Raw genomic sequence first — 8,977 nt, forward strand, 5'->3', positions numbered from 1 at the left:
GCACCCCCGAGCGGTGCGCCATAAGTAATCTTTTTTTAGATAGCAATGGCGCACCAGCCAGCGGTGCGCCATAAAATTTTTTTTTATTATTTTTTGTTGCATCTAATAATTTTTTAGAAAATGAATATGAATATGAAACAGTAATAATTTTTATAAAAACAGTAATAGTTTTTTAAAAAAATATCATCAAATTTGTTATTTGAAAATATTTATGAATATAAAAAAATATCATCAAATTTGTTATTTGAAAATATAATCAAATTTGTTATTTGAAAATATAATCAAATTTGTTTTTTTGGATTTTTAGTTGCATTCATTTGTGACGGTGAAGCGGGGGAGGGTGCGGGGGGTCGTCGGCGGTGGAGCGGGGGAGGGTGTGGGCGGTCCTCGGCGGCGGTGGAGTGGGGGAGGGTGCGGTGGGTCGGCGGCGGTGGTGGAGCGGGGGAGGGGTGCGGTGGGTCGGCGACGGCGGTGGAGCGGGGGAGGGTGCGGTGGGTCGTCGGCGGCGGTGGAGCGGGGGAGGGTGCGGTGGGTCATCGGCGGCGGTGGAGCGGAGGAGGGTGCGGGGGTGTCCTCGGCGGCGGTGGAGCGGGGGAGGGTGCGGTGGGTCGTCGGCGGCGGTGGAACGGGGGAGGGTGCGGGGGTGTCCTCGGCGGCGGTGGAGCGGGGGAGGGTGCGGTGGGTCGTCGGCGGCGGTGGAACGGGGGAGGGTGCGGGGGTGTCCCCGGCGGCGGTGGAGCAGGGGAGGGTGCGGTGGGTCGTCGGCGGCGGCGGAGCGGGGGAGGGTGCGGTGGGTCGTCGGCGGCGGTTGAGTGGGGGAGGGTGCGGGGAGTCGTCGTCGGTGGTGGAACGGGGGAGGGTGCGGGGGTGCTCGGCGGCGGTGGAGCGGGGGAGGGTGCGGGGGTGCTTGTGGTGCGCCATTAGTAGTTTTGCAAAAAAAATATAGTAATGGCGCACTGTGCCCTGATGCGTCATTAGTATTTTTTAGAAAAATAATAAAAAAATTATTACAGTGACGCATCGTGGGTCTGGTGCACATTAGACTAATGGCGCACCAACACATAGTGCGCTACTACTATATAGTAGTGGCGCACTATATGTCTGGTACGTCATTAGTGACCATATCATATATAACCCTTTTTTTAGTAGTGGTTCTTGCTTTATTTCTTGCTATATGCATGATTTGATATGATAGCAAGTAAGCAAAGTATCATGATATTGCAGAGGAGGAATTCTACTCGTTGATAAACTTCACAAATTTATACCAAGCAATGTACAGTGTATTGAATGGAAGTGTAAATATCGATGACGAATAGCTGGCCATCCCCGGGTGAGAATACATGGGCATTGCCTAGTACGTGAAAATGACCAGTAGCGTCCCTTGGAGAGAAGGTGGAGAATATATTACTGTAGGGTTTATAATTGTTAAAAAAGGTAGATTTTGGTCTCGTCTCCAGCGGTGGTGAGGGGAGCCGGATCTGGGAACAACGAGGAAGAGGATAGGCTGGAGGCAGAAAGTTGGGGGGTGAAATGGTTGTACGAGCATAGAGACATCGACCAGAAGAAGCTATGCAAGATGATTCTCGAGGCCAAGCTTGCGCTCTGTTACCCGGCGCCGACCGCGTCGTGGCTGACTCTGGGGAACTCGAGTAGCGCCGCCCTTCTCTCTCAGTCTATCTCGCTCGGTCGCTTTCCACTCACGTGAATTCAGGCCGCTGCTTCCGCTCTGGAGGAAGTGCCAACTGCGGGTGGCCAGGATGGAGCGGCCGCTGCTTCTGCGCCGCTAAGTGGGCACGTGGTTCTTGAGTGGTGCTCTGGAAGCTCTTAGGAACAAAAGTCCAGAATTAGTACATTTATAGGCTCGTAGCACAATTTTGTCGACTAGTTCTGCAAATGCGGCAACAGTGGCATCACATTTTGTTCTGTGCTCATGTGTTTCTATCTGCTGTTCTACCTGTGTGCACTTACTCTATCAGCAATGTGCTCATATGGTGCCCAAAGAGTGTTTTTTTTGCCACACTCCTATGATGACTAGTTAAGTGCCCGTGCGTTGCTACGGGGCAAATCAACAATTATAGATGCATTTAAAAACAATTATCGACGCGTTGATAACAAATTATATTGTCATTTTTAGTTGAGTGGAACACCATTATGATTTTGCTCGACAACAAATTGTATTGTATATTTTTTAGGTCAAGTGGAACACCATTATGGTGGTTTTTGAATTAAGCATCTCGCCCAAATTTTATATGGTGCTCAATTAATTAAGCTTCTGTTTGCCCAATTGCACTATACTACTTCATGTTCTATGTATAGAAGGACAAATTATATTATGTGCGCATAGACATAATCTTAATGTTCCTTCTAGTGAAATTTAGGCATGCAAGACCAGTTTTACCAACTTCTCATATGTTTCAAGGGTAAAATTTCAGCAAACCAGCAACTCATGTATGAAGATGTGTGCTATTCTTTAGTATACTTGCATCGTGAAAATTTCATGTTTTACAAGTGAGAACCTTAGTATATTAATGCAACATATTGATGTTTTAGATGTGTGCTATTCTTTAGTATACTTGCATCGTAAAAATATCATGTTTTAGAAGTGAGAAATATCATGTTTCTGTTGTAAGAACTTGGTGCACATAGTTGCATGAAATATAATATATCCAGATCAGTTATTAGCTTCAGTCACATGAGCATCTCATGACTACATCACGTAGATAACTTGACAACCCTTCATGCCACCACTTAAAATTAAATATGAAATAAAATTAGCTTTGGCGCACACCTTAGCTTCACGATTACATCAATGTGATTCTATGACAGATTATCGGTGCACATTGATGCTGCCAAAATATATGGATAGTCTCAAATCGCATTGTTGTTCTTCACCATTAGGCCTGTCACAACAACAACAACAAAAAACAAAAACGAATCAACTCTCTCTCTCCCTCTCACACAACAGCTAATGGTAGCAGCAGGGTACGATGAACAATATGAACTCATCTCTCTCTCTCTTCTTCCCTCTCTCTCCACTACACAACAATAGCGAATAGCAGCAGCAACAGCAGCGTACCATAAATAATATCAGCTACTCTCTCTCTCTCCCTCCCCCTCTCTCTCTCTCCCTCTCTCTCTAACGCGGCGTCGCCCCGCCTACCATTGCCCTTCTCGGATCAAGCGCTGCACCACCTTTCTCCCCTCAGCTCCCTGCCGCCTCGGTTCGAGCAAGGACGTATGTACATCGGTGCCGCAGCAACACCCTCGACGAGCCGTATCGCCGCTGCCGTGCGCCATTTCGATGAGATGGCCGATATGAGAGATGACATATGCTCAGGGAGAGAGGATGAATGGATACCTCACGTCCAGCCCCTGATGTCACCATAAGCACGTCGCCACAGGAGAATAAACGAGATGGGGAAGAGATTAGGCTTTCTCTGGTTTGCTCGGGGGACTGGTTGCGTAGCGAGACGATCGGGTATTGGATGGATTCATCATGGGCAAAAGGAAAAAGAACTACCCGTATTTTTGGATATATAGAGATTGATTACCGTCAGTCGATCGTGATTGATTCCTTCCATGAATGTAGGTAGTAGAGATAAACGAGGAAGGAGACTGATTTGGTAGAGATAAACAAGGAAGGAGACCGATTCGGTGGGACCACACGCAACTTGAGATAATCGGCGTCTATTAATTGCGAGATCGGAGAAAATCGGGGATCCTATCGATCGATGGGAGGGGAGCAACGAACGAACGAACGAACGACGTACGGACTCGTCCTTTAGGAGACGTACGGACTCGTCCTTTAGGAGACGTACGGACTCGTCCTTTAGGAGTAGAGATTAGGTTGTGTTGGTTGAAGAATTTATCAGTCCTTGGCTAGATAGCTGGTATGCTAGGAGCTCCAAGTGTTGTTACTGCAAATGCGTTAAGACGGGTTGTCAAGTGTCCGTGTCGATGATATTGGAATACTAGTTTGGCTCCACAGACCCAAAGGTGTCCAACCAGAAAGGAAAAATGAACTGATTCATCTTGTCGTGGTGTGAGGATAGTGTTGCCTCGTTCACCCCTCTATTTAGTGTAACAAGTGCACATGGTGATTCCACCACTACAAATAATACTATGTTGCATGGGATGGCTGGATAGATTACATCTGTTTGCTATATTATATTGTTGATGCATTGTAGTTATAATTATCTCATCTCATATCTTGTTGCAGTTTTTGAACTGAAAAGAGATCTACAAGTTCTTAATGTTTGTGGTGTTGCAAAAAAAGCTAGATGCAATGATCTCATCAGTTCTGCAAATTTTGCCAGTGTAGCAGTTCATGCGATTGTGATTTTTTTACAGGAAAGAAGGCTAAGTATGCTGGTCACTACTGTATCACAGATTCAGATGCATTAGAGGCTGCAATAGACGCATGAAACCACAATCTGCATCCCCTCCTGTACTACCTCCCAATCTCCGCGCGAGTGTTGGAGTCAACGTTGTCGCAACGGCGAAGTCTGAGGACACATCTCCACCATGAGGATGTCACCGCCGCCACACCATCCTTACTTGAACAGACTAATTTTCAAATCCATCCCCAACCGTAGGACTGATCACCTCGTCAAAGTATGATCTGGAGAAATTTTATCCGGCGCTGATATTGCCACCGTCGAAGCAAAGACGATGAACAACCTAAAAACTTAAGCTACGGAGTCTAAGACGATCCACACACGTGGATCCGGTAACTCCCCCTCACCACCGATGACCGAAGTCACCGGCGGAGGGGAGCCAACGAAGACCGGCGGCGGAGGCGGGTCCCTAGCGATGGAAGGCGAGATCGCCTTTTCTTTCTTATGAAGGAAGAAAGAAAAGCGATAGAGAAACTAGGCTTCTACCAACCTCACCCGCGAGAGCCTGATTCTTGCAGATATTTTTTTCTTCAGCGGGACGCACGGCATACGTATATTAGTCTAACACTAGCACATATGCTCGTTCGTTGCAACAGGAGAGAAAGTTGGCATGTTCATCAAAACGGTCACCACCGCGGCACACATGCCTTTAAAAAATGCCAGCCAGCAATGGCACCGAGTCGAATGAGGTGGCCTCCAGCCCGGCGGCGCCCAAGAGAGATGTCAAAGGAATGATGAAGCGAAAGGTTATAGGAACCATGGGTACGACACAAACTCGAAATTAAGCTTGTTGTTCAAGGCGAAATGATAAGATGAGGAAGATCGACGTAAGCTTAGCTCATCGTCGGAAGTTGCTCCGGGCATAAGAACCAGGTAACCCAGTTAAAAAGTTGACATGATAAAAATATAGCCGATCAGGCTAGGACTGATGTGATGGGGTATAAAGCTTCCCAGTATCAAGTACTAGGTGTTATGCCAGAAGGTAAATCGAAGTAGAGGTTGGACGGGGGAAATGATTTGTAGAGGATAAGTAATTTTAACTTCCCGGTAAATGGGATCTAGGAGGAAATATGGTCAGGACCATAACTATAAGGGATCCAATTTATGATATCGGAAGAATTATTCAAATGATTAAATATCCTTGCAAGGAGCTTTCATGATAAGTTCCACACCGTGTCCGTGGGCGTGAACACAAAGGTTCAGGGTCGACTCCCACTTCTACAATGCACAACCTTTCATTTTATTTCTCGCTCTTGATGAAGCTGTAGTTTTGAAAATTTATCTGACGAAAAGCCAGTAGAGTATAACCCGCATAACTTTCAAGTTCACACAGGTTAGGGAAGGCATAGGTTCAACCATCGGGGCATCTTAGGATCATATATCATAAATTTCAAGAATAAATAACACAAGCTCGGTAGTAGAGTATGCTTGAGAAAGCAGAGGATACAATTTACCAAAAGTATTATGTATCCGAGGAAAGACTCACAAGCTTATTGAATATGAAGGACATTGTCGGATAAAATCTAAAAAAAGGGGTCTCGTGGTCCACAAGGGATCTGATGTGAGCATCAGTATTCAACCAGAGGAAGAAAGAATGCAAGGAGATCAAATTATAGAAACAACCGACTAACTCAAAGCTCAATTGCAAAGGAATTATGAATTCCAAGGCAAGGGATCAGAAGCAATGCTCTAATTATGGATGGATAGGTAGAATAGCCTTAGAGGTACAATCGATGGCGATTAGATTGGTCGAGATCCAGCACATGTTAGAATGACGTCTGAGCCGGAAGGATGAATTCTAGGGTCTAATTGAGGATTGCGAGCATTCGCAACATATTGTATCAACGGACTCAAAATGATAATGACAAAGGATGACAATAAGATTACTAGACTTATGGTATTAACCATAATGCAAGTAAGCAAGAAATTCAAGAACAATAGGCTGCTGAGGATTTTCACAAGAACGAATGGTATTACGAAGACTTTTGTGAAGTATATGAATCAACTGAGGATGAGCGGATACTCGATAGGTGCACAAAGTTATCCGTAGGGGTATTCAGGTGACAAGGAACTGCAAGGCAGTAAGCTCAGGGGATTCTCGGAACAACGGAGAGCAGTTCAGGGCATCTTGTAATACAAGATCAATGGGATTGAATGTAAGAACGGCAGGTGTAAGCAGTTATCAATAGGGATATAACAGTGGTAGGGAATTTGCAAAGGCAGTGGGTACGAGTGTCTCGAGAGAACATCGTAGAGTAACCTCGGAATCTTCTGGTGCAGCACACGATCATCGGTGATAAGGGGCTCTCCGGGCGGATGTGATCACGAGATCCTAATGTTCGAGTTAGTAAAATCATTTAACCCGAAAATAGAAGAGAGATCAGAGTCCCAGAGTATAGACAAGGAATAAAAGATCCTAATACCACCCAATGGCGACGTGGGCCCATGGGCCGCACAGCCATGTTAGTAAAATAGTTTTCATCGACTAGACTCAACTTCGGCCAAAGAGTGTGGAAGGGGGATTCCTACAGGCAGTCGGCTCTGATACCAACTTGTGACGCCCTTGTATCAATCGTACACTAATCATACACGCAAATGTGTACGATCAAGATCAGGGACTCACGGGAAGATATCACAACACAACTCTGGACACAAATTAAAATAATACAAGCTTTATATTACAAGCCAGGGGCCTCGAGGGCTCGAATACATCAGCTCGAAAGCACAAGAGTCAGCCGAAGCAACAATATCTGAGTACAGACATAAGTTAAACAAGTCTGCCTTAAGAAGGCTAGCACAAAAGCAACAACGATCGAACAGGCAAGGCCTCCTGCCTGGGAGCCTCCTAACTACTCCAAGTCATCAGCGACCGTCACATTGTAGTAGGCACCCTCAGGGTAGTAGTAATCATCAGTGGTGTCATCTGGCTCCTGAGATCCATCATCTGGTCGCAACAATCGGGTATGGGGGAAAAGAGGTAGCAAAGCAACCGTGAGTACTCATCCAAAGTACTCGCAAGACTTACATCAGATCTAAACTAAGTATGCATCTGTATCAAACGAATGGGTTGTATCTGTGGACTAAACTGCAGAATGCCAGAAGAGAAGGGGAAAGCCTAGCCTATTGAAGACTAGCATCTTCAAGCATCTTGCAACATATAGAAGAGTATAGATCAATATAATATAAAGTAGTAGTAGTGTTATCAACCTCGGCTAGAGATCCTTTCTCAACTCCCTGCTAGAAAGCAATCCCAGAGGCATACTATCCATTTCTCATACACAATTCATTTCTCATCACACGTATCCAGTTCTAGTTGTATCGATCAAGACACAACTCCAAGTGTCCATTACCGTAGGACAGGCTTTCGATAGATGTTTTCTTCCCTGCAGGGGTGCACCAACTTACCCACCACGCTCGATTAACTCCGGCCGGACACACTTTCCTGAGTCATGCCCGGCCTCGGCCAAACAATACGCCGCAACCCGACCTAGGCTTAATAAAGAGGTCAGCACACCGGACTAAACCTATGCCCCCAGTGGTCTTGGGCCATCGCCCCGGGAACTCCTGCACATTGCGTGGGCAGTCGGTGAGCAGACCTAGCTACCTCCTTAAAAAGGCAGGAGCTTACCAGTCCAACCCGGCGCGCGCCGCTCAGTCGCCAACGTCTATTAAGCTTCGGCTGATGCATACGACGCAGAACGCCCATACTATTCCCACGTGATGGTTAGTGCTATCAGGCCAGAGGCCCCTCGGATTAAATATCCAAATCATAGTGGATTAGGAACGCGCGGTAACAAGCAGAGACTCACGAAAGATGTGACCTCGTCGCCCCGTCTCGAGTACTTGCGGCAAGGGCTAAGAATGCCCGGCCATGCCTCGTAAGTATCTCACGGGCACCTTCCAGGTCAACCCGACTCCACATCACTCACTATTAAGCTCGCGCGGGTACCCCTCGGGACTGACCCGTCTTTACTAACATGGCTCAGTGTAAAGTCATAGTAACCATAGTAATTGTGTGCCTAACACCAAGGGGAAAACCCGAGGAATCATCCCCAGTGAATTACACTCGATGTTATCATCAAGGTGAATGTAAGAGGATCCACCCTCGAGGTTCACACTTGAGGGGTTGCACGACAGAGCTGTAATAGAAGTGGTTAAGGAGGAAATCACCCTCGATGACCTAGACCGTATAGCTACACTACAGAGATCTCATCAGGAGTGATGTATGAGGTTCCACCCGCGGCACTCAATGGTAACTCTGCAGAATCAAGCAACAAAAGGGGAAAGTGATGTGCGGTGTTAGGGCCTAGTCTTTGATTACGTTGATCGGGTCTTCGATGATGAAGCAGGGGCAACAAGGACAAGGTGGGGGTCACTGATGGATCACTAACCAACCTATACTAAGCAGTTTAGGATAAGTAGGTAAGGTAACAATAAGCAGGTTACAAAAGCAGGCTATGCATCAGAATAGGAACAAACAATTACAATAGCAAAATCTAATGCAAGCATGAGAGAAAGGAAATGGGCGATATCGGGATGATCAAAGGGGGGGATTGCCTGGAAGCTCTGCTGAAAAGGAA

Source organism: Triticum aestivum, chromosome 3A (assembly GCF_018294505.1).
Source record: "Triticum aestivum cultivar Chinese Spring chromosome 3A, IWGSC CS RefSeq v2.1, whole genome shotgun sequence".
Taxonomy (NCBI): domain Eukaryota; kingdom Viridiplantae; phylum Streptophyta; class Magnoliopsida; order Poales; family Poaceae; genus Triticum; species Triticum aestivum.